This window comes from Gorilla gorilla, chromosome 2, assembly GCF_029281585.2.
Source record: "Gorilla gorilla gorilla isolate KB3781 chromosome 2, NHGRI_mGorGor1-v2.1_pri, whole genome shotgun sequence".
NCBI classification, from domain to species: Eukaryota; Metazoa; Chordata; class Mammalia; order Primates; family Hominidae; genus Gorilla; species Gorilla gorilla.
In genome coordinates this window covers 167,454,818-167,481,676 of record NC_086017.1, presented here as the reverse complement: position 1 = coordinate 167,481,676, position 26,859 = coordinate 167,454,818, and the positions used below count along the sequence as shown (strand labels likewise).

The following is a 26,859-nucleotide window of genomic DNA, read 5'->3' as shown; positions in this document are numbered from 1 at the left end:
TTACAGGTGTGAGCCATCGCGCCTGGCCTATTACTTTTAAACATGTTCTAGATTCCAAAAATTAAGTTAAACCAATAATTATAGTTCCTAGAATTGTAACCAATGTTTCTGACTTTTTACTCCCAAGTAGATAACCACAAATCAACTTCACAAAAATGACATCTCACAGTAAAATATAAAATGCACAATGTTAGCCAAAAGGACCTCAAGCTATTATTTTCATATCTGTGTAATGCAAAAAAAAAAAAACCCAAACAATTTTATAGAATCCCACTTTGACAGTTAGCACTGTTTTTTTGAAGGCATTGTGTTCTTTCTATCTAAGCACAATTTTGATTTATTATTGTTTTATTATAAGCTCATGTCATAAAATACCGAATGACAGGTGAAATGTTGACAAGGAAAAGAAAAATGAAAGATTTTTTTCTTGAGGTATCTCAGTGTTGGCTGAAAATGATATGTTCCAGAGTCTGGAAAGCCTAAGACAATTACTTCCTTACCTGGAAATCTAGATAATGTCTGGATATTGATGGATTAATATGTTTAACAAATAATTTTAGTGTTTAATATGTGCAAGGACATGCGATAGGAGTAAATAGAGCTATAGTCCTCAATGGCAAGGAACTCACAGTCAAGGGAAGACCAGACACGTATGTAAATAATTTCATAGTATGTGAGGAGTAATGGAGGTGTCAGCTGGTGTCGTGATTGGCGTATGTATAAAGTGGTGACTCAAAGAGGGAGTAGCCACTTTCCTTGGTTAGAGGCAGAAGTAAAAGCAAGGTAATGACAGAGGGAAAGGGGAGGGTGTATAAACACACAGGAGGAGGAAGCTGGAGTAGGCTCTTGAGGAATAAGCATTTTCTAGACTAAAAAATAAGGCAAAATGCATCCTGGATTGAAGGAATGCCAAGGATAAAGTCACTGAGACAGGAAAATTAATAGTGTGTTCAGGAAATCCACAAGAAATCAAAGGCTCCAGATGCCAGCAGGAGGGAGATCATGGAGGGCATTGTCTGTCATGCAAAGCCACTGGGGTTTTAGCCTTTAAGCAGGAAAGCATTGTGATCCGATTTATTTCTGGAGGACCAATTTAGCAGCAGGCTCTAGCATGCATTTGGGAAAGAAGGGCAAGGCTGGAGTCAAGGAAATGATCAGGGAACCAGTGCAATGATGGCAGTACTGATACGAGAAAGCCTGAGGTTGGGGAAATTCAGGTGTAATTTCAGGTTCAAGCTTAGTGGTTCACATTAAAGTCCACATGATTCCACAGTGAGTTCTGATGGGTATAGAGGCCAGGGTCCCAGATACCAGAAGAGTGGGTGAAAGGACTAAGTTGTGAGAAGAAGGCCAAAACAGGAAGCTGGGGCTGTGATTTCCAACCGGTGTTGATTTCTATTGGTATGAGAAAAACTTAAGTGGAAAAAAATCAAAGGAAAATTAAGGATTAAATGCACATTTATTGGGCAGCTTTTAGATGCTGGGCACTGTGCCAGGAAATATCATACACTTTTTCTCATTTAACTCATAACAATCACGATGTGTTGGAACTGTTGTCCTTAACTTTCACAGATACAGAAACTGAGGCTGAGATAAAACAACTCATCACAACTGACAAGAGTAAAGCCAGGTTTTGCCCCTAGGTCCATATGACTCAAGAGCATTCTGCAAGTAAGATCCGATAGGAAAGAGAAGGCCCTTCCAAGGTGGTTCCTTCATCCAACTCCTTGATGTTGGGGAGCATCATTCTATCAACATATTCATTTGTCAAAAAGCTTAGAGCCAGGGAGATAAATCCACTGGTCAGGGAAGGTTACCTACTGATGGTGTAGTGTCCACTTAACTCTGTATTTCTATTTCCCTGACCCTGTGCTGCCACAATGGGGAAAGTTCTTTTTCCTTTAAAATAAAGGGAGAAAGACACTCATTATGCCAAAATAAATTCCAAAATTGATCAGGAATTTAAATGCAAAAAATAAAACCATAAAAGTTTTAGAAGAAAATTTGGTATTTAAAAATTAATCTAGAAGGGCTTTTAGGGTTTTTAAAGCATGACACAAACCCGAAAACCGAATACATTTGAATACATACAAACTAAATTTTTCTGGGAAAATATCATTTGTTTTCTGCCTGATATCTAAAAAGATAATTTTTTTATAAAGAGCACAAACACATCAACATGAAAAGACCAACAACTAATTGATAAATGAACACATTCACAGAAAGTTAAGAGAAAAAAAAAGTGAATTTTAAATATGTGAAAAGATGCAAATTAAAACTTCATTGACATATCACATTTTACCTGTCATGTTAGCAAATATCAAAAAGTTACTAAAGTGTGGCAAATAGGCATTCTCAAACATTATCACTAGGAGTGTATTTGGAAGCTATTTTATTAAAGAATAATTTGTCAATGTGCATGAAAATTTAAAATGGACATTCATTTTGACCCTGCAATTTTACATCTCTTATAAATATACTCATAGCTGTATATAAAAATGCATGTGTTGCACTATTCAGTACAACTATTGTGTGTGTGTGCAGAAAAGAGCTAGGAACTATTTAAATATTCATTGATATGAAGTCTCTGAGTCAATTATAATATAGCTACACAAAGAATAGTCTTCTAAAACAAATGAAGCAATACATACTGATACGACTAGATTTTAAGATATATTATTAAATAAAAAAGCCAGACGAAGGTCAATGTGTATAGTATGTCACCATTTTATAAGAAAAAGCTATACACGTGTGTGTGTGTGTGTGTGTGTTTCTATGTGCGTTTGTATACTGGTATGTGTGTGGACTGTTAGAATGCATAGAAAACTGGTTACGGTCCAACATGGAGGAACTCAGGACAGCCAAAAGGGGGAAATTTACTTGTAACTATGTATTCTTTTTTACTGTTTGAAGTTTCCCACTGTGTGTGCATTTACTCCATCTTCCAAAGTAAAAAGAGTAGGGTACGACAGGATGAAGGAGTGAGAAATGATGCCTAAGTGGGGTTGGATTGCAGGAGTACTACCCAGACACATTTTCACTCCATTCCCATTTTATCTCAGGCCAGCTTCAAAGCTCCTTGAGGCTTTACCTGGCAAGGCCAACTCCACAAAGCGTTAATAAAGAAATCAAGGAAAAGATACATAATTTTGAGAACAGTTTCACATTTAAGCTTCTGAATAAACTTGGTTGTGGAAACCAGGAAATAAACAATCATAAAATCCAGGGGAAAAAAATTGATCTCCCCAGAGGAAATCTCAGATCATACATAGTACTAAGCACTTAAGGGTAAGGAAGTTTTCACAACAATCAACCACAATTTTATTATTACTTTAAAATTTTACCCAATGGGTTTGTATCACAATGGTCATATTTTCGAAAAGAAAACTCAGACATCTGGGTCTGACTGTGCTCTGATTGCTGGAGGGAAATTACTGCATCTCTAGGGCAGGTGGAAGTTTATTGAGCATGGAAGCCTTGGTCCCATTTGGCAGGTGGAGACATTCCTCATAGCAGATGTCAAGACACTCTGAAAAACTGTGCTTGTACCACAGTGAACATTGGCAAATACTGGTTGAAACTAACCCACTACACTAGGTGGGGAGCACTATTCTACAACAGACCAGTTCCAAGTAATTGTAATGCACAAGTTTATGGGTAAATACGGTACAATTGAGAGGGTTAAAGGACTAGAATATAAAGGATTTCACTTCATGAAAAGAAATTGGATGACTAAACTTGATAAAAACAATTTGGTGAAGGAGTGGGATCCTTATATGAAAGCAAGAAAATCTGGGCATCAAACTATTTATGCCTGACCCCTTTTAATTCATGTGTAAACTTTCATTAATGTTTTATATTACAAAACATACCATTCAAATAAGAATTCAAACACATAAAGCCCAGAAATGAATAATTTTTTTGGTAACCAAACTCATTTTAATTAAAAACCCCACATACTATTCATAGTTTATTTTTGTATAAAATGTGTCAAGAGTCATTCCAATCAAGAGTATTGCATCAAGTTATAGCAGATATTCACATGTGATGAACTGAAGGAAGGCTGCAGGGATGTCCTGTGCATCCCAGCCTTAGATATCCTGAGCTCAGGTACTTCTGACAAGAGCAGGGAGAATTTCCAGGCCACTGCTGACTTGTGTGTAGGTATACATCCCCTTTCTTAATGTTTGTCTGGCTCATCCTGGTAGGTTTCAGAACACAAGACTGTTTGGAAAATTTGACGCCCTGCCGCCAAACTTGGTTCATGGGGAATTCATCAACACCAGGGGCTTCCAGGTGTCCAGATTTCAAGGACAAGTAGGCAATCTAAAAGAATTTGGGAAATAGACATAAGATTGCTAACTTTTATTCTGCCAAACATGGACATAGCTAACATGCGGCAAAATGCCCACCACTATCTGCTATTATCAGGGTTTCATAATTAAAAAAAAAAGCCATTGTAATACCATAAGAAAGTGAAAGAAAATACTCTAAATTTTACTTTAAAAATCATTTATATGCTCTCATTTATGTAAAATTATGTATGTGTCTATATGTCAAAATATTTTTTAAATTCTCTTAAGAATAAATGAAAGGGTATTCTTTTACACTGAATGTTAGTTTAAAAAACAACTGACTCCTTTGTTTTTATTTTACTCATTTTGCCATGCACTGTTAGAATCTTCTGTCTGAACTAGCTTGGACCTCTGTCCAACAATTGGGTACCACTGATCTGCACAATAACCACCCCCACCACCCCTGGTTTTTTCCATTCTTCAGCTCCACTCTTCATTAGTTGTGTCTGAATACCATCCCAAACGGGAATGTGTTTCTTACTGTTAGAACATCTACATGATCGCTGGTGCTGTTAAGTGTTCAGAAAAGGATCTTAGTATAGTTTTAAATAACTGGTTAGAAAATATTGTTTGCAAGCCAGTCAGTCACTTCAAGGGTCCTAGGAGCAGGTTTCCAATGACTGATTATCAGTGATGGACAAGGAGCCCCTCTCCAGCCTGAGGGCAGAGCCACATCCCCTGCCCACAAGAACCTCTTCCTGGGCTAAGGTGATGGCTACGCTCAGGATGAGAAGGAGATTCAGTCTCCCTACCCTGCACACAACTGTTTTTTGTTTTTAGAAAGTAGTTTTAATAGATATAAGGGGAACATTCCATAAGAGGAACACCAAAATAGTAACCTAGAAAAGGAATGCCAAGGGCTTTGCTATAAAGCTTGAAAGGCCTGGAAGCTTTGAGAAGGCATGCAGCATGCCCTGGGAGGACAGAAGTGAGCTGAGGCTTACCAAAAGCACTAAAAGACAAAAGAAAAAGGCTCAGGGACCACAGAAAACATGCTGGGAGCTCCGTTCACTCAACAGAGATTTTCTTTGCATCTACCTGGGTCAGGCATTGTCTTAGGGAAATGATGAAAGAATGGTCACTGCTTGGGATAGGTGATGTAATGGGATTAGTGACAACCAGAACAGAATTGCTGAGCTCTCCTTTTGAGCTCATCTTCCTCCATTAAGTGAAAATAGTCTCAAGGTGAAAACGTCAGAAGAAATGATTCAAAGTGGAACTAAGACCTAGCACTGGGGGCAACAGAGTAAAATGCCCTTGTGGCTGTAAAAGAATTTTTTTTGGAAGCCTTCCTGGTCATCTTCCAAGAGTGTAGATACCTGGATTGTGGAAACTGTCAGAGCTCTGAGAGCAATTGTGGTAAAGAGAAGTGCCTAAAGGGAGGAAACAGGCAGATGCTGCTCTGATTTTTCTTTTTTAATGGGAAGAAATGGGCCCTGGAAACAACACTGATAAGGCGAATGCTGATTCCTAGGCTAAGGATATGCATTTAGCTGAGGAAAAGGTTATAATTTATAATTAGCCACCAACATGGATTTGATCATAAGCCATAGAAAGTCCAATTTCCTCACTTTTCATGGTTTCTCCCCACTTTATTATAAAAGGAGGGATGGGATATATTTTACATACTTAAGTTTCTGAAAAAACAAGTTTTAAATTTTTTTCTGTAGGCCTCATTTTCAGAAAATTTAATTATATTTGGGGAAATCAATGAAATTTCATGATTTCAAAGTTATTTTGGAATTAAAACTCTGTTTCATTCAGAATTCCTTTCTCTATTTACCCCATTTTCTGTGGGGTTGATTATAAACTCTGAGCTTATGTAAATGCAAGTGTTGAAAAAGGAAAGCATTTACTTCTAAATCTTAACCCAGCCTGGTCTGGACTCCCTTGAAATGTGGAATTATTGGAAGATATTCAAAGGAGAGTTGTGTCTACACCCACATTTGCTAAGAGTCTCTAGTCTGGTCTTTCTACCATCTTCTATTGGATGGTCCTTGTGGCTCTCTTCTCTGATGTTTTCTCTTGGCAAGAGTGAAATGGCTTCCTTTTTCAGCTTCTTTCTCTTCCTTAGCCAAATTCCCATATTACTTGGGACACTGAGAGAGTTTAGCTGCCCTCCCTCACTCCTCTCAGGCCACAGATGGCTCCATGTGTCCCCCTTAGGATGCTCTGTCCAAGAGACCCCTTGTAGTCATTCCTAATCTACTATCCAACCTATTCCCATCTCATGCCACTGGTGCATAAGGCCCAGCTGTGGCGGGGTTCTCTCCCAGGGATCCCTCTACTCTTGGATCTCTAAAGGTGGAAGAGTTCAGTAGATTTCCATCCTTTTCTTTGACTTGAAGAACTGTAGGCAGGCAATCATCCCCTGCTCCCCTACCCCTGCCCCAGCATCTCAATCTCTTGTTTCCTACTTCTCCATCCCATTTCCAGCTCAGAGTGCCTTTATCTTATGTCCACATTAGGTGGTGGGGGAAGGAAGGGGAAGATGGGGACAAATTCTGTCTGATCTCAAGGCATTTCAAATTTTCGCCCTGCCTCTTGATATTTTGATCTTTAAAGTCAAGCATCTCATGTTTTTGGTCTTCAATTCCACTCACCCTGAAGATATTAGAGATCTCAAGTTGACTGGCTGAATACAAGGTTGTCACCAGCAAAAAGATAAGTGCGGTAAAAGGAAGTTTTTTTTAAACCTCACCGTAACTTCCCACTTAGAAAAGAACTCACTATAGAAAATTTTGATAATGTCAAAAGGTAGAATCTTTTCCCATTTGGATACCAAATGTCTAGATATACTATAATAAGTTGATAGACTACAGAAATAATACAAATATCAAACAACTCCATTTCAACAAGGCAAAGACTCACCAGGTAGACTGTGGAGCCAAGTGGCTTTGTAGCTGACTTAAGAACTTACTCAAAGCCTATTGAATTATAGATCAATTTCTCCCTGGAAGGAAATCCTTAATGCTTCTGTGCAATGCTTTTATACACTATACTGCACTCTGTTCAACAACTCTATTAACAATTCTACAGAGATCAGAAGATGCAACTATGGAATTTGTACCTGGCCTACAAGTAGAAAGGACAGACAAGCTGCAACCATGAGCTGAAACTAACTTGATGAAACTCAACTCAATAACAGTTATGTCTTATAATTAGTAGTATTTAATACAATAACGACATAACTACAGGATAGAGTGACCCAGCTAAATAATAAAGGAGCACCAAATTCATATCCAGATAACTTAACCACAATAGCAACACGTGCCAAAGATGAGACAACACTTTGGGAAATCTAGTGGATTTGGAGGTGTTAATATAAGATCAGTGTCCGTAAGAGGTGTTTATCTCATTGTAGTTTTCCCAGAAACGACATGTTCTTTCAATCCAACCTCCAAGCTTCTGCTATAGCTCCTCCTCAAAAACATTTCACAGCTCATCACGGCCTGTAGAATAGACCCCAAACTCTTTTTAAGTGGTATACCAAGCCCTTCATGATCTACTTCCACTATCCAGACTCATTTACCATCGTCCTTGTTTCCTATCTGCTATCCCACTGCAAATGACATGCAGCTCCCTGATAGGCCAAGCATTTTTGTGTCTTTGTTTCTTTGTCCATGTTGTTCTTGCCTAAATTTTCATGTTATGAGGTATGGAGAAGTGTGGATGGGAAGGAATGTTGGCTGTTGGGATAGAATTTTGGGGTGGTGGGCAGGTGTAGGGAGCATAATTCCATGGAGTCAGGAGTTAGACAACATGAGATCCCAGATGGAAGTCACAGGCCAAGTTAAGAGCTATGCAGAACTGGGGAAACAAATGCTGGGCGAGCACCAGAGGGAGACACGAAAGCTATGGTAGAGAGTCAAGAACTTGAAACAAGGGAGATAAGCAGGAATGAAGAAAGCCATCTATCTGGAATGCTTGCCTCCTGTTGTCTTAATCATCTCCTGAAATGTTTTTAATCTTTGTCTTCTCCATTTCCCCTGACTCCAAGATACAGCTGACCACTTTCTACTCTGTGCCAACTCTGTGCCTGGGATATTTTCTGTGCCAACTCTGGGCCTGGGATATTTCCCTAATAGATCCCATAAGCCTAGATATTCAGTTATTTGTTCATATTTCCAATTCCCATGCTACAATGAATGCTTGCTTGATGACAGGGCCATGAGTTACTTACTTACGTAAGCCCCGGATCTAGCCCATAGTACTATATCTGCATCAGTAACACAATATGTGACACACAGTACACATTATATATGGGTTAATAAATTAATGGTATATCTAACTTGTTAAATATGGCTTGAAATCATATTTCTCAAAGTATGATGCTAATATTAGCATATAGAAATTAATATATCCTGATCTATCTCATTATGGATCATCCTTAAAAAAATACATTATTGAGAAAATGCCTTTCAAGCCATGTTCCAAGGTAGTCATATCTACTCAAAGACAAGGCATTTGGATTGTATGGCCACAACACATGCACTCCTGTCTATTTCGGGCAGATTAAGGTGAATTCTAAGTCTCAGATCAAGAAGGAAATAAAGTGACTGATATTAACACAAAATTCTTCTGCTGTCTTTCAAATATTGAATATGTCAGTGGGCTGAATCACAACCATAGAGACATGCTATTTTATTATTGCTCTTACATTTGCCTTAACCAGATTTTTAAAAATATGTTTAATTTGGTGTAGTAAACTTTGCAAAGAGAATCCTACTTAGACACAGAGAGGTTTGCAAGCCAGTATTCCTGTCAATTGTTTCTTATCTGCTTTTCAGGGCATGGAGTCTGAGCTACAACATGATAAATGTTGTTTCTACTCTTAATCATATGTTCTAATGGGAGAAGACAAAAAAGACCCCAAATAATTAAATAAACATATAAAGTTATACCAAGTAGTGGTCAATGCTATAAAGAAGAATAAATGGGGTGAGGAGATAGACAATGACAGTGATTACCACTTTAAACAGTGTTTCCAGACAAGATCTCAAGGAGGAGGAAATATCTGAGCAGAGAAATGAATGAAGTACAGAAGGGAGCCATGCCAAATGCTGTGAGAAGAGCTTTCCAGGTAGAGAGAACAGCAAGTGCAAAGGTCCTCAGGCAGGAGCATGCTGCAGTGAGGAATGGTGAGACTGTATCATAGTTGCAGTATGCTGAATGGGGAGAGTAGTGATAAGAATTGAGGTTGGAGAAGTTGCCAGATGCCAGATCTCATAGAGTCAGAGTAGACCACATTGCTGAAGGATTACTGAGAATGTAATGTTTTTCATCATGAGAATCCCATTCCTTGCCATTACTACTCTTGTGCACTGAAAGCATCTGGGATCAGAGTGGGCACCTCCCTACAGGCCTGAGACATCTATATATTTGCCAATATTCTATGACATATGGTCAGAACTCTGCCTAGACAGAGATAATGGTTATAAGCTGGGCATATCTGATCCTCTCTCATAGAAATTTTAGCTAGAATATCCTGAGAAAATGAAGTTGTTAGGAGGTAGGGCAGCAGTTTAAGAGATGTATAGAGATGCCATGTCAAAGACAGTTAGGGGTTATAAATAAGCATATCCAATGCAACAGGGCAAAAATACGGGAAAGAAGAAATGAATAAGCAAGTCAGAGATGCAGGAGAAGGGAGCAGACCCCCAGAGTAGCTTGGCGTGACTGGTGGAGAAGCACCCAAGGCATGATGAACTAACCCCTGCTTCTGAAGTTTCTAGAGCTGCCTAGTATCCACTCTAGGGGAGAACTGGCTATTCTATGATTATTTTCTTTGGAGTCCTATAAGATTCCTGTCATCCATGGTTCATTATCTTATGAGTATCCTTTTTGTAAACCCCAACTTACTTGAGGAAATATAAGGAGAAGTTTGTTTTGTGCAATTATAAAACCTAATTACATTAAATAAATAAAATATATGTGCATTCCTGAGTTGGTATGACAATTTTATTTTATTTTATTTTATTTTTTTCCATTTTGTGGAGAACAAGGTCTTGCTATATTGCTCAGGCAGGTCTCGAACTTCTGGGCTCAAGCTATCCTCTCACCTCTGCCTCCCTAAGAGATGGGATTACAGGTGTGAGCCACCACACCTGGCCAGTATGATAATTTTAATTTGGCAATACATATCTCAGACTTTCATGTTATGCTGAACCCTTATATTTTTTAATATAGAAATGTTATATTTAATATACATTTGTTAATATATAAAATATTTTTTAAAAACATGGAACAAGTATCCAAAGGAAAGATAAGTTATTTTCTTTACTTAATTTTTAAATCTTTCTGAAATCCATTAAATAATAGTATCCACTTCCTCTTCCTAGGTCTATGAATCACATTTACTTTGGAAGAGATTTACAAGTAAGAGACATGTGCTTCTCAATAAAGTGTAAAAAAAATAGTGTCATGGATATCAGTTTATAAAAGAGAATGAACACTACAGTGGGACCCATAACTTGCCATGGAGTAATTATGACTGTACTGCAAAGTTTAAGAGCTTGAGCCCCAGAGTCAGACAAAATTGGGTTTAGATCTCAGCTTTTCCACTTATCTACCTAAGAGATCTCGGAACAGTTACTCTGAACCTTGATTTTCTCATATGTAAGACAGGAATGATAGTAGTATCCACCTCACATGGTTTTGTGAGGATTAAATGAGCCAGTAGGTGTAAGGTATTTCACACTATATCTGGCATATAACAAACCCTCCATAAATGAAAGTTGTTATCCCATATACTACATTGGGCACCCTTGGGCAAATGAAGTTCAGTGCCATGATTTTCAGGAATTGTACCCTCATAAGGCCTTGCTTGGAGGAGCAAAGGGAGGGGAGAATTGAAGAGACGAAAGAGTTTGAAGAAAACCTATGATTCTAGTGGGGTTAATAAGAAAAGGAGCTCCCCTGTACTCACACTCTCAAGAACTGGATTCCAAAGGGTCTGGACTAAGCCTCTTAGGGCAGGGACTACCCTGGTCTTTTTATTACCTGAGCATGGTAGAAAGCCTGGCCTAACTAATGCCAGTTGAGTGAATGAGTGATATTGTGATAAAGAGCCATTGAAAAATGAATATGACTGGGATGGTCTGAGGAAAAGTCCCCAAACTAGCAAAGCCTGGGAAACATGAGAGGCCTGTGACTGCTGGCTCCCACTTGGTATCAGTTCTGAACTTGAGAACTCCATCAGTCAGGTGAGCGTGTGGCATCAAATTAGCATCCTTGGCACAAAGTAGGTGCTCAATAGCATCTATTGAATGAGTAAATGCATGAATAAATGAGGTGTCCTCTGAAAAACCTGTTCAACATAATCACTAAAATGGCACCGATTCATGGGAAACATACATGGGCAACATTTCCCTGGAGATGAATGAAAATTATAGAGCAAGGTCTTAATGAAACCACTTTCTACTTACCTATTATGCTTCCTAATTAAAGTGCATTGTAATATAGACTAATATAGAAAATATAGCTTGGACTCTAAAGTCTTGTGAGAACCAAACTGTTGCCAAGGACAGGATGAACTTGAATTATTTAAGTGAAAATACATGTCTATCCATTCAGCTAAAAAAGATGCTGATATAGCAGGACTTAGATTATGGTTTCAATTTTTCTATTAATTCAGACTCACATTTCTGATCATACCCTAAAAGCACACCCAATTCTTCATGTATTTTCATCAAACATATGTGCAGTCCTGAGGAAGTGAGAGAAAAAAAAAGCAAAATAAATTATTCTGGTTTTTGATAATTGTTCTATGTGATGTTCCTTGGTTTTAAGAAGTAGTAACAATGCATAACTGAAGAAATTAAAAGCAAAGCACTCTACATGTTTGAAAATGCTGTAAAAATCATGGGAACTTTGTTTCTCTTTCATACTTAATAAAAGCCATTTCCATAATAATTCTCTTTTTGGTTGTTCTAAAAGCAACAGGAAGCAGTAAAAAGGAAGCTTTACACTAGAAATGCAAATTCCGGATAGTATGAAAGATGGAAAGATTGTTTGGGACCAAGAAAAGTCAAGGTATGACACGACTATAATAACAGGAACCCAATATGGGGTTGCCACATGCCATGTTCCTAAAGCACGTCTCCCAATATTGCACAATAAGTCATTACCATGGCAACTCAACCTTTACCGACATAAAAGAAACACCTCACATCCTCTCTTCAGAATGACACAGATCTCACATAGGATCAAGGGATTTGTTTAAAAAATACTTCTCCAATACTATTTTTAATGGTTGAAAGATTTAGGACATGGGGGTCAATGTACAGACAGAATGAAGACAAAACCAAGTACATGAATGATTGAGTTAAGCATTTTTACAGTTTTATGACATGGAGTTCTACTGGGATGATGTAAATAAACACAAATCTGTATACATTGGATAAAGGAGAAGTCTAATAAATGCAAGTGTCATTTCCCCCCTGAACACCAATGAAACAGTACAAGTATTTCAGTTTTATGCTTTTTCAAAGGACATTTTGAAAACCCACTCCAGTCATTGGTCCTTCATATCTACCACTTTACCTAAAGAATCTTCCTGAAAACCACTTATATTTATACACCAATATGAGTAACAAAAGAATTAATTTCTTACATAGGTGAGCCCCAAATCTTAAAAAAATTAAGAAGAATTTAGGAGTCAAATAATAGAAGGTAAATCCGCAACTAAGTCAAAGGGCCTGCTGATCAGTGCACCAAGCGGATGCTAGTAGAAAGGTGTTGCTGATTGGTGCAGATTCACACTCTTGGAAAAATAATTTAAAATATGAGCTTCTTCTTGGCACATCGGTAGCATCATCTTCTAATAAAAGAAGAGCTGATCACTCAAAATCCAAGCAGCTTCTCCTATAGTGTAGTCTCCTCAGATATGTGGACTTAAAAACTGACATGGGCTAAGAGGCTCATTAGGCAAGAGGTATCGGAACCCCAGAAGTACTTGGAGCAATCAGTAATGCCTCCGTCTCTTAATACTGCATTTCTAAAGGGAATCCCTTGGAAACCAGTGGTTCTGTTAAATATTAAAATGTTCTACAGAAGCAGGTAAAGGAATAAGAATTAGAATGCTTTTGTGATTATCTTAAAATCATTCTCAGACCCTAAGTTTCCTATTGACCTGCATCACTATATATAGTCATCTCTCGGTCTCTGTGCAAGGCTGGTTCCAGGACCTACAATGGATATAAGAAGCTCAAGTTAAGATGGTGTAGTATTTGCATACAACCTCCTGTATACTTTAAATAATCTCTGATTACTTATAATACCTAATACAGTGTAAATGCTATGTAAATAGTTGTTACACTGTATTGTTTAGGGAATAATGACAAGAAAAATGTCTGTACTTGTTTGGTACAGATCCAACTGTTCTTTCATTTTTCCCAGATATTTTCAAACTGCAGTTTGTTGAATCCCTGGATGCAGAACTCATAACTACAAAGGGCTGACGGTACATATTTTGAGTTCAGTCACATCAAACGTTCATTTAACATATTCAAATTTGACAAAACACACTGGGGCAGAAAAGTGACAGGAGAATAATTAAAACCATTCTGTTGGTGGTTTCCTTCATCTAAGAACTGTTCTGGGACGAGTATGAGCTGGGAGAATCTGCCGTTTGTGTTTGCTCAGCTGGACCCAGTCCTTTGTGACTGTCGCTGTGCGAGTGAGCATCTCACTAGGCTGAAGGGATCCTGAAGTTATGCACTTGTTTGTGGCCCTAAATGCTGGCTACTTCACCTAGTGTTCAGCAGAAGTAACCATAGTTTGTTCCCACATTGGAGGTGATTAAGTTGGCTTCTAGTGTGGAGCCTTCCTACTTTCAAGGGTAGTTTTGACACCTGGTTTTCTCTGTATGCAATGATTTTGGAACGTAACAAACAAGTAAGATGCATCTCTTAAGATCTATCTTTTAAATTCTAAGGTATGTTAAAGGATCTTGACTTTCTGGAACCAGACTGCCTGGTTTCTTTAAAACACAGTTTTAACTACCTAAACTTTAAAATGAAATTAAAAAACCAAAAACAAAATCCAGCTTACAAATAGAGTGAGGCCCAAAAGTTTATTTGCAAGCTGAGAGTTTAGAACTCAGAATGCATTTTGATATTAAAACAATGTTATAAATTGTATAAAAGGTATATGCATCCCCAAAATACCCACATAAATCTTTGTTCTGAAATGTATATCCTTGCAAAGAAAAACTGGAAGCATAAGGGAAAAAGGATATAGAGCAGGAAGCCTAGTATCGCAGCTGAGAATGCTAGAGCAGTGCTGTTTGTGTTCAAATACCATCGCTTAGTAGCTTTTGGTCCTGACAAGTTGAACTCTGAGTTTGTGCATCTTTAGAATGAGATAATAGAGTATTTGCCTCAGAGATGTGCTTGAGGATATAATGGGCCAATATTACCCATGTTGCACATAAAAAGCGCTCTGTGTTTGCTTTTGCACTGGTTCCTCTGGGTGTGATTGGCTTGCATGCCACATTTTCACTCCCTATGCTTCTCCAAACAGTAGCCATTCTTGAGACAGGGAATTCAGGAATCTTAACCAAAAAACCATGCCCAGCACAGAAACATTTGCTCTAAAGAATATTTTATCTAAATGTGAATGAAAAGAAAGGAAAAGTGTGCACTACAGAGAGGGGTCTGGGAAAATTTTCTCTTACTGGGCTCCAGCATCCACTCTTTCCTGGGCCAAGCACTTGTGCCGACCTATTCTGCTATTAATATTAGCAAATAATATTGGAGTTTTGTCTGTTTGTTTGTAAGTGTGACCCTGGTGCCTATAAGAGTGTATGACACACAGTAAGCTCTCAAAGACTATTGGTTGAATAAATACATGTAGAAAAAAGAAAAAAGTAGACAAGCAAGCACTTGTGCTGGGCCAGGCACTTGCGCTGACTTATTCTGCCATTATTATTAGCAAATAGCATGCCCTCCTCTAATCCGGGGATGCCTGCAGCAGGAGGCAGATGTGGACACGTGATGGTGAGGAAAGGAGAACTTCCCCATGCTTCCCAAAGCCCACTGGACCCGCCTTGTGGAGGTGTCTTTGTAGGCCAGCCCAGAGCAATTAGGACAGAGGGACGAGCAAGAGCTATTTCAGCAACATTCCTGGTACTCTCCCCTCTGCCTCCCACCATGCCAGTCTTTCACTGGACACAGTCCTGCTGCGGTAGCCTCCCACTTTCTAGATTTTCTCTGAGATCTCCCAAATGTTCTCTGTGGGAAAATGGCAAAAGAAAATGAATTGTACACAGTGAGAATACCAAGAATTCTGTATGGGCCCTCACCACTTTCTCAATTCCAAGGAAGCTGTCCTCAAATAAAACATATTTGGGCAAAGAACTTCTTTCAGTGCATTTAAGCTCATATCAATTGCTTGCACCATTCATTCATTCATTTAATAAATCTTTCGTGTAGGATTATGTAGATTCTAAGAGTACAGAAACAAGTAAGCCTTTGTTTATTTTGTTTAAGGAAAATGTACTTCCCTGGAGGAGCTCGCAGTTTAGATTAAGGAGAGAAAATAGTCAGCTTTGATTCAGGGCAGCATAACTGAGGGTAACTCAATTATTGACAAATCAAAATTTTTCTTATCAGTGCAGCTAGAACACGGTAGCTAAGCCTGCAGTCTACAGAGCATGGCTCCCTGACACCCTGTGCACAGCACTGTCTGATGGCCTGGGGAGTCCTCAGAGAATGTAGAAAGGAAATATAATTGTACCTGAAAACACTTCATTTTCCAGGATGGATGTAGCCCTGCTCCTGCCCACAGTGTGCAGGCTGATTATGTAGATAGGATGTTCACGAAGTTGTAGAGGGCCTGTATGATCTACATTAAAACTGGACTTCATCAAAGCAGATGGTATACTTACTTGGAAACCCAGAATAGTAACATGGTACTTACAATTAAGCTATATTTCTAAGTTTTTGTTTCCTTCCATCTGGTTAAGCACTTGATTACCAGGTTATTTGGAATAATTTTAAAGGAGAGGGGCAAAACAGAGAATATCCAATAGGAGATGTGGATAAGCAAAACATTTGGTTTTCCTTTCACTAGTCTTAGGGAAAAAATATAGATATAGTCAGTGCATTTCATGACATCATCTAAAACTAAGAATGCATTGAGGGAAAATAGTGTCTTTTCACAGGGCTCTTGAGCTCTGCAGGTGAAGTTGTGCGTGGTAATCAACAGCACTGTTCACCAGTGTTTCTGGCCCCCTGCATTCCCAGCAAATGGTAGGATTGTACTTCTCTGCCCTTTTTAAGTTTGGCATGGCCATGTGACTTACAAGGCCCAAAAATAAATGAATAGAAGTGATAACATCACTTCTGGGAGAAGCTTGAACAGCCAGTGTACCATTTGCCATGCTCACTTAATTAGTCTGCCACAGCAATGGACAATGCCACCTTGGGTCCCAGGGTAAGGACAATGCAGAGTGAACTTCCAGTGGACCCATGAAGGAAATGTAGTGTGAGCAAAAACTAAACCTTGTGCTTAAAGCTGCTGAGATCTTGGGGCTATTTGCACCTGCAGCATAACCTGGACTACTCTAACTGACAAAATATTGGAAAGGAGAGCTTATTTCACTGCCAGGCTGACTGTATGAAAAATCACAGGAGGGATGGTTCCTCCTGTATCTTTCTAAGTTGTTCCATGTTCCCCTCAACTTATCTTTTAATTTTAAAGCTTTAGGCTATACTTTGAAATCTTATAAAGGAATATAACTTTATTTATTAATCTTTTGCTTTTGTTTTTGTATTTATTTTTGAAATAACAGCAAGGTATGAAGGAAGAAAAAGCTATAAATGGGAAATTTAAAGATGAAGGTTAGTTAATTGGTTTACTGGCTCTGCCACTAATCATCTGTGTGACCCTTAAACAAGTCCTTAATGTCTTGGGGCCTTGGTTTTCTTGTCTGCAGCACAGAGAAGTTGAATTAGACATGAGATGGCAAAGTAGCATCTCGTGATAAATCGCACCTAGCCCTGAGATTAGTTTTGTTTGGTCCTCCCAAAAGTGGGCTCCTACTTTTAATTAAGCCATGCAAAACAAAAATCTATTTGTCAACATTAAAATTTAAGAGCATTCACATAAAAATCCAGCTTGCTTGCTTGTCTACTTTCTTTTCTACATGTATTTATTCAGCAAAACCTTTTTGAGAGCTTACTGTGTGCCATACGCTCTTATAGGCACCAGGGTCACACTTACAAACGAAAAGACAAAACACTCCATGCCCTCATGGAGTTGACATTTGAGAAGATTTCCAGCTTCTCTTGAATATTTGGAAGATCTGGCAACATAGGGTCCATATTCCAACAAAGCAACAGTTGCTGGGAAGCTGGGGGTCCACTCGCTGTGGATGGGGCATGTGGTCTGCTCCTTTAGGTTCAGAGAGGCCCACGGGGGCACTCACTCTGCCTGCCTGGACCCTGTGGGCCTGTGAGTTTGTGATGACCCCTCAGAGACCTTTATTTCTAACAACCATGATTCTAAATTTATATCCAACCCAAAATGAAAACTGAGTATTTTCAAGTATGTTATAGAAAATCATGAGCTATGGATGTATATTAAAAAGCAAAGGCTTTTGCCCCCTATCCTGCTTAGTCCTGTTGTCTCTCACTTGACTGAACTCTTCCAGAAAGAAAGAAAGACACCCAGCACACTTGATGTCTCCTTGGCTTTCTTCCTGTTCCTTTTACCTCTCTGTCACTGCTTTTAAAGCAGGCTTGGCTTTTTATTCTGGAGATGCAGATTAGCTTTGTAAATAACCAGGAGTACCTCTACCTTAGGTATCTTAGATATCTAACTACCTGCCTAAAATTTCAGTTGAGCAGTTGAATGGGAATTAGCATATTGCTTTAATGGAAGCAATATGCTAATATTGCTGGAAGGTCCTGTTTGCTCTACAATGTTATTTGCTAACTCAGTCATTGTTTTCCTTCCCAGTAAATCCAAGAAGGCATGTGGGTGCAGAGTAATGGTTACGTGTTTCAGCTCCAATGGGAACTGACTTTGTGAAAAGTGTGAGGGCTGGGATACATTAAAAAATTATTTGCAAGGCTATTGTAAATCATCTGTCATATAGCCATTCTTTTCCCTTCTGCCTTTTCCTGCTCTTTTGCTCTTTGTTTCTTCTCTTCCACTAGGTGGAATTGTGGATGAGTCATCTTTTTGAGTCATTTCCTTTATTAAGTGGCAGGGTTAATGGCATCGAGATAGGGAAGAAGGAAGACAAAACATCAAAGCTATTACCACACGTATTAATGGATGGATATACACACACATCTACACCCACAATGAACACACATATATTCCATTACTCAAGTGAAAGACAATTAAAAGATTGTTTTTCTCTGTAAAAAATTTCATCTAAAGGCTGAGATATAGTAAGCCAAGTTTTTGCCAGGGCAGAAATTTATAACCAAGTTATAAAAGCTTGAAAATAGCAAGACACAATGGAAACCCTGACATAATCTTAATTACACTGTCACCAGACGCAATGTGAAAATGTACATGTAAAAGTTCCTTTATAAGCCTATGAATTAGTCCTGTGGATATGTCTAGAATCGTATTTCTAACTGCTGACAAACCTATCCCACCTGTGAGTAGAATAATTATTCTAGGTTCCAGATCAAAGTCGGTTCTTTTCAGCCAAGATTCTAAAAATATTTCCCTGAAACTGAAAAACACCACCAAATATTAATGGGAATAATAATAAGAAGAATCATTCTAACAACTAACATTTATTGAGAACTTATGCTCTGGGCCCTGTGCTAGTCATTTCTCTCATCTTATCTCATATAATCGTCCCAGCCTCCACCCTGTGACGGGGTTTGTGTGCAGGTTATTCTCCATTTGCTTCTGCAGATCCACTCTCCATCTCTCTTTACCCTGCTTTGTGCCCTGGGCTCTGACCTTTATAGATTTCATCTTTGGAGTTCCCATGTCTTCTGGCTTCTGTCAGGTTCCCAGAGTAAGATGAGAGTAAAGTCTGGTATTTCTTCTCCCAACTTGAGCTCTTTTGGGCTGAGGACTGGCACCTCTCTTTGTCACCTGCCTCCTGGCAGGGGCCCTCTTCCACAGGCACCACCCTCTCTTCAGCTGCTGGCAGCTGCTCCCCTCTTCAGAGTTGGGAGCTGCTTTGCTATCCACAGGATGCTTTACTGTCCTTTGTTGACTGCCCTTAACTCTGCCTACACTTTTATCCCTTATTAAATTTTCTCAATTACTTTGAATGTGTCATCTATTTTATGAACCCTGAAAAGTACAGTACAATCAGTTCCCATTTTATAGATTGAAAACTACTGAGACTGACCTGTTATGGGACACATCCAAGATTGCGCAGCTGGTAAATGCTAGAGTCAAGATTTGATCTTAGATCTTGCCTCAGCCCAGGCTCTTAACCAATATGGTATACATTCTAGAACAGAGTCACTACTATGTTGATTTTCTGCAGAGGTGTCAAGAAAAGAGTCTAGGCTTCCAGCCCAGTAAAGAGCTGACTTGACTTTACCACTGCTTGGCTGGGGGTGGGTGTTGGTTTTCTAAGCCACCTGGCTTCTCTGTGCCTTGGCTTCATCATCTATAAAATGCGGGAAATAAGACTTGTCCCACTTAACTCCTCAGGATTCTTGTAAGAATAAAAATGAGAAAAGAGATGTGAAACAACCTTAAAAGGATGTGACTGCTACATAAATGTAAACTAGTTTTTTTGAGTTGTACCATTTGTAACAGTATTAAGATATAGATCTCTCTGTATATATTTATGTATATGTGTGTGCATGTGAACACACAGAATTTCTCTTTTATTTATTCTGTAGATTAGAATACCATTATTCTTCTATGATACAAACATGTTGTCAGGTTATCTACTATTATTTTCCCATATTTCAATGTACAGTTCAAATTTTATATGTTCTAAACATTAGGACCCCACATTCACATTCAGCCATTCTAGAAAGTAAGAAAATTGTATTCACCATTATCAGTTCTCTGTGTAACAAGACATATCTATAACTTTAGAGAATATGATAATACAGATATGAAGATATACTTTTATAAAGTGGTTTTACCCCACATGAATAGATAATGAGAAACGTTTTTCTTAAATGGGTTCATTTATGCTACAGTTGAGATACAAATACATAGTAGTCATGATTGAAACAAAAAAAAAAAAAGCTTTTGTAAGGGATAGTAAAAACATGGATTCCACTCCTTTACATCAGCTTGGAGGTAAGTAGATATTTGATAATATTCCAGGACACAGGTCCTTGGAATGAGAACCAGTGCTTGTATCTGTAAAGCCTCAGGTCATGAGGAATTCCAGGGACCTCAGTGAGCAAGGTGCTCCTGGTTGTGGAAGTGGTGGACAGATGGGCTACCAAAGAACCTCAGCGGTTTGGCTAATGCCACATCATCTAGCAGAGGCAAATCCAGAGCCCCTGAGTGCCTGAGTGTACTATAGCCTATATACCCCAGTACTCCCACCCCCTGCTTACAGATAGATGATGATGACCTCCTTTTCCATTGGCAAGGCAGGCTGGCCACCGTAAGAGAAAAAAGCAGGCACTTGCATAGCACCATTGAGACAAGCCTCACCTTCCTTTGGCCATAGTTCTGACTCATTCTCTGATGTTGGAAATATCATGTAATTATTTGGTAATGCAATTGTCCTATTGACAAAGTATGTACCAGTTTCTGGCCTCTTGCTTACGTGATGCCAGATTTTTTGGAGACCCAAGAAAATGTTGCAATATAATTTTTTTTTTAGATGGAGTCTCCTTCTGTCACCCAGGTGGGAGTGCAGTTGCGCAATCTCGGCTCACTGCAACCTCCATCTCCTGGGTTCAAGCAATTCTTCTGCCTCAGCCTCCCAAGTAGCTGGGACTACAGGCATGTGCCACCATGTCTGGCTAATTTTTGTATTTTCAGTAGAGATGGGGATATCACCATGTTGGCCAGGCTGGTTTTGAACTCCTGGCCTCAAGTGATCCACCCACCTTGGCATCCCAAAGTGCTGGGATTACAGGCATGAGCCACTGCACTCAGCCTGTAATAGAAATTGAAGGGCAATTAATTATTTGCATCTTGAGCTAAAGTCACCTATGCACTTGTCATATGTCTTTAACTTATGACCAGCTTTTAATCAGAAAATAGGCATTTGGCATTTAGTGTTTCTGATGTAAAAGATCTTGGCTCAGGGCCATGGGGCTTTCTCATCCTCGGCAATCCTACCCATACTGCTTCCTAGCTGGGTGGGCTTATGGAGGCAGTAATGCAGAATGGTGGGGAGGCTGGCCCCTGGAGTCAGGCAGGTTGGGTGGCCTTTGATAGAATTCCTTTCTGAGCCTCTGTTTACTTATCTATAAAATGGAGATAATAGCACTAACCTCATAGGGAAGTTGGGAGCGTTATATTAGAATAAATATCAGCACTTGGTAACATGCATGATACATAGTAACAACCCAGTGCATGTTAACACTGGCCCCCAACCCCTGTACATTTTTGACACAGCACCTAACATACCAAATACATGTACTACATTTTTGCCTTTTTACTCTCACCTCCAACTCTGCCCCTCAAGTGCTCTGAACTGTGCCCAGTATATAGCATGTGCTCAATAAATACTGGTTGAATGAATCAAAGGAAAGTATAGTTGGGATCCCTGCCCTACAGGAGTTTACTAATGAATTGGCAGATAAGAGGTTTATATGCCAGATACCTAGTAATTATGCCTAGCAGAAAATAGGTGGAATGGGAGTGTTACACACAGAGGTGAGAGACAGAGAATACTTCTAACCAGATGGGGAAAGAAGGCTACATGGAAAAGGGGGGCTTTGAGCTTAAATCAATACTGTGAAAATGAGCTAGTGCGCAAAAAAGGAATTTCACGCCACACTCTGGTCACTCAAACACTGACAATATTTTTCCCTCCATTTTCTGTGCTTTAACTTGATGCTTTAACATGATGACGGGTACCTCTATTAGTTTCCTATTGCTGCTATCACAAATTATCACAAAAACAGTGGCTTAAAAAGATAAAACAACACCAACTTACTTTCTTACAGTTGTGGAGAGCAGAATCCCTAACTCAGTCAAGTCTTGACTTGCTAAAGTCAAGATGCAGACGGGGTTGATTCCTCCCGGAGGTTTTAGGAGAGAATCCACTTCCCTTGCCTTTTCCAGCTTCCATAGTTGCACTCCTTGGCTCTCAGCCCCTTCCTCCATCTCAAAGCTAGCAGCATGACATCCTCAATCTCTCACTGCTCCATCATCACATCGCCTTCTTTCTGGCTCTTTCATAATCAAATATCCCTCTGCTTCACTCTTGTAAAGACACCTGTGATTACACTTAAGAACCACTCAGATAATCCAGGATAATCTCCCGTCTCAAGATCCTAAATTTAATCCCATCTGCAAAGTCCTTTTTTCCATGAACATGCACAGAGTCCAGGGATTTTGGGAGATCATTATTCAACCTACCACAGTAGCCAAAAAATAGGGGTGGGAGGAAATGTTTTCAGAACACTTGGATTTTTTTTCTAGTCCATTTTAATATTGAATCCAGCAAATATGTCAGTGAATTGATAATAATATACTATTTTTTACACTGTCTACTGTTAATCAGAATTTGCTTAAATTCTTTCATTGGATTTCATTTAAATGTATAAATTTGAGCTATTGCTGTTTGCTACTAATGCTGTGGAAGTATAAGACCATCGATACCTCCTAAGAAACAGAAATGTGAAGCAAAAAGATCCAGTCTGCAATACTGGGTGAGGTGCAGGGTTGAGGAGACACAAGACAGGGAGAGAAGTGCTCACAAAGTGGACAAATTCCTCAGGGCTAGTTGATCCAGCTGGAACCAGGCTAGTGGCCATTTCTGTCAGAAGAGGCAGTTGTTAACACCTTCCCTGCCTTGAGAGAAATTTCCACAAACCTTGGGGAGAGGGCCAAATGAGCAGTCAACCTGCATCTTTTGAGTCTGCAGTAATCTTTTTCTTTATAGTAGAATTTGACCACTCAAATGCACATAGAACTAATTTCATTATTATGAGATTTTTTTTTTTTTTTTTTTTTTTGAGACAGAGTCTCACTCTGTCACCCACGCTGGAGTACAGTAATGCTATCTTGGCTCACTGCAACCTCCACCTCCCAGGTTCAAGCGATTCTCCTGCCTCAGCCTCCCAAGTAGCTGGGATTACAGGCAAGCACCACCACACCGAGCTAATTTTTGTATTTTCAGTAGAGACAGGGTTTCACCATATTAGCCAGGCTGGTCTCAAACTCCTGGTCTCAAGTGATCCACCCGCCTCGGCCTCCCGAAGTGCTGGGATTATGAGATATTTGACATAGCCACAATGGGCATTCATACTTACATATTTTGGGGAAATTTTGTTGGTTTTAGCATATGAAAAGTCTCCTTCTTACTGGAACTCTCAATAGTTCACTTTTCACGCTATTTAAAACCTCTGGGAACATGTCTTCTTTAAGATAAGGATGTAGCCTTGATTTCTGTCTTTAGTTTAATATCCATGTCTTCCACCAGAGGTGATGGTCTATGTTAATGTAGTCACAATACCTGTCGCCTATTTTACTCAGCAATAGCATCCACACTGCCAGTCATCTCAAAACCAATTTAACCCTGCAATTGTGCATGTCACTAAGCTCTGCTCGTTCTAATAGCATCACGTTCCCATAGTTACTAATGCATTTCAAGGCAAGGTTGGGGGAGCACACAGCAGTTTAAAATTATAGATAACGGGAGAACGAAAAGTAACATAAATAAAATGTGTGATGAACGGGGTGCTCCAAAGCTGATTGCTGCCCAGGTAGGGACATGCAGCTTATGAATGGATAGCCGTCAACAGGCTGCAGAGCCTGCCTACCCAGTGAACCCTTTAAATACTTAAAACGAAGGGCCTTAAGTGCACACTGCACTATTCGCAGTCAATAAATGGGGCTGAGGAAAGATTCAGGAGTAACAAGTCACACTCGTATTGATGTGTCCCTTAGCCCCACACCAGAGGTTTGGAATAACTTCCTAAGGAGCACCTTTGCTTCTTCTCTGTCTCACACACCAGCCATCTTCCTAAGTCACCCTTCCTATTGGACCACTCACTCAGTGCTAAAGAATATGCAATGACTCCCATTGTCTTTCTGATGGAGGCCAAATTCCTCCTGTGGAAGCTTGGGCACCACTGGCCCAGGTCTGCGCATGGGTGCAATTTGTCACACTCCCCATGCCTCTGCTCCAGGCAGACTGGTCCTCCCTCCACCTCACACAGCTCACCTGTTCTCCCCACTTCATTCACCCACGACCTATCCTTCAGTGGTAGGACCCAACCCCTACCTTCTCCCTGAAGCCTTCTTGATAACTCTCTGGTCAAAAATCATCTTTGCCTTTCCTATTTTCTCACAACACATACTCTTGCCTTAACTTGTTAGGGTATAAACATCAATTGGTTTTATTTTCCTGCTCACAACTTTCAACTCAACTTCTTGGAACCCTCTCTCTCTTTTCCACAGGGTGATAGCTTCCACTGAGCCTCTGTTGGCTCAATTCCATGACGTTTAAATCACTTTTCTTAAAACACGTTCTACGATTCAGCCCTGCTGCTTTTAACATGTTGACCTCATATTTAATTCATATTTCCATCTCTTTCCATCCCTGATCCCACCCTAATCCAGTGCTACTGGCACATAAGAGCAGGAGAAGAAGGGTGGGGGGTCTTCTGCTCCTCAAACACCATCTCCTCTTTCACTTGCACCTGCTTATGGTGTTGATCCAAGAAAATGAAGAAAATGGAGGAGTCTCCTTTCTGCTCTGCCCATGGAGAGTTCCAGTCCTCCCCACATCTGGGCCCTAATTGCTGCCCTAGCTCATTTTCTTGAAGCCCAACAGTGGATGCTGGTGGACAATTCTTAGGAGGTGGAACCCTTTATGAGATAAGCTGATAGCTTCTTTTTTGTTGTTGTTGTTTTTGAGTCAGAGGAGTCCTGCTCTGTCACCCAGGCTGGAGTGCAGTGGTGCAATCTCAGCTCACTGCAAGCTCCGCCTCCTGAGTTCACGCCATTCTCCTGCCTCAGCCTCCCGAGTAGCTGGGAATACAGGCACCCACCACCCCGCCCGGGTAATTTTTTGTACTTTTTAGTAGAGACGGGGTTTCACTGTGTTAGCCAGGATGGTCTCGAACTCCTGACCTCGTGATCTGCCCCCATTGGCCTCCCAAAGTGCTGGGATTACAGGTGTAAGACACCGTGCCCAGCAGGTAAGCTGATAGCTTCTTATCAACTCCTCTGGTGCATACCTACCCTGTCCCACTCAGAAGTCTGTAGCCTGCAAACTCATCTCTTTGAGCTCAGTGTTCAGGGCCTGCAGGACCAATTGGGATCCTGTTTTCACACCTCTTCATACTTATGCCTTTGCCCCATGTCACACCACCCATCTCTCTCCTGACCCTTCCTCCACACCTTAACAGCAGCCAGTGGCTTGAAAACTATCAAGATGGCATTCCATCACCATCTTGGATTTTAAAGATGTTGTACAATCATGGCAAGTTTTATAAGTGATTCTCTTGGAGTCTCCCTCTTGGCTTGGGGGCAGGGAGAGAAATACCCCATTTTTTTGAGGAGGATTAGTGAGGGGAGAAAGACCACTGCACTACTGCACAAAGAGTCCTCTCGTTCACTCTTTCTCCAGTTTGCTTCTTTATATTAAATTGGCCCAGTAGAAGATGGAGATGGTGCCAAGATTGATTCTGCTGAAATCTCATCACTCAACAAGCCCTGTTGGAGGTACTTGGCAGCTGTGTGAACAGAATGCACAGGACTAATCTCACTCCCTGAACAATAGAAAACATTGCACTAGGCACTTGGCTTTCTCTTTAGTTCCTAGAATTGTGAAGGCCTACAATTCTAGAATTCTAGAACTAATTCTCTTTAGTTCCCAGAATTCTTCTGCCCCTACAATCTCTGGCTTGTGACACTTGATAATGTGGTTGATCACAAACAGGGCAGCAGGACCGAGGACTGCCAGCCTTTACACCACTCCTTTTGTAAGCATAGGCCAGCTCTTTCTTTGATGCTGATCACAAAGATTGGGTGAGCTGGTATCCATGGTTTGTAACATTCCGTTTGATATATTATTTTAATTTTAATGGGCAATCTACTTTACATTATCTAACATTGTTCTCGACTCATTAAGCAGGTAAATTTTGTCTCCCCAATAAAGGTAAAAGCTGAAAGGAGTAGCATTCAATATTTCTTTTGCTCTATGCAGAAACCCTATCATGGTGCTATGCACACAACAGATAAAAACTAGATTTTTTGACTTGAATGGAACATGAACATCATGGGCTTATAGGCCCTGAGAGCCAGTGCTGGCATCTGTGTTGGCTTCCCACTGCCACATAAAAGCTAGAGAGGGCTGAGGCCTCCATGGTAAAGACAACTGCAGCTTCATTCAGGCTAATAAAGCTGTATC

At 39.9% G+C, this 26,859-nt stretch overlaps 1 protein-coding gene and 1 long non-coding RNA gene across 5 annotated transcripts in view; both read right to left on the bottom strand.

Annotated features, from left to right (window-relative positions):
• Positions 1-26,859, bottom strand: part of KCNAB1 (potassium voltage-gated channel subfamily A regulatory beta subunit 1) — a 494,315-nt gene that overhangs the window by 205,016 nt on the left and 262,440 nt on the right. The gene's annotated exons all lie outside the window — the stretch shown is intronic.
• On the bottom strand, positions 454-26,450 carry LOC129532454 (uncharacterized). Its single transcript, XR_008678213.2, has 3 exons — positions 23,753-26,450; positions 11,998-12,063; positions 454-4,326 (listed from the first exon to the last, which is right to left on the bottom strand). It is a non-coding gene; the product is annotated as an uncharacterized lncRNA (long non-coding RNA).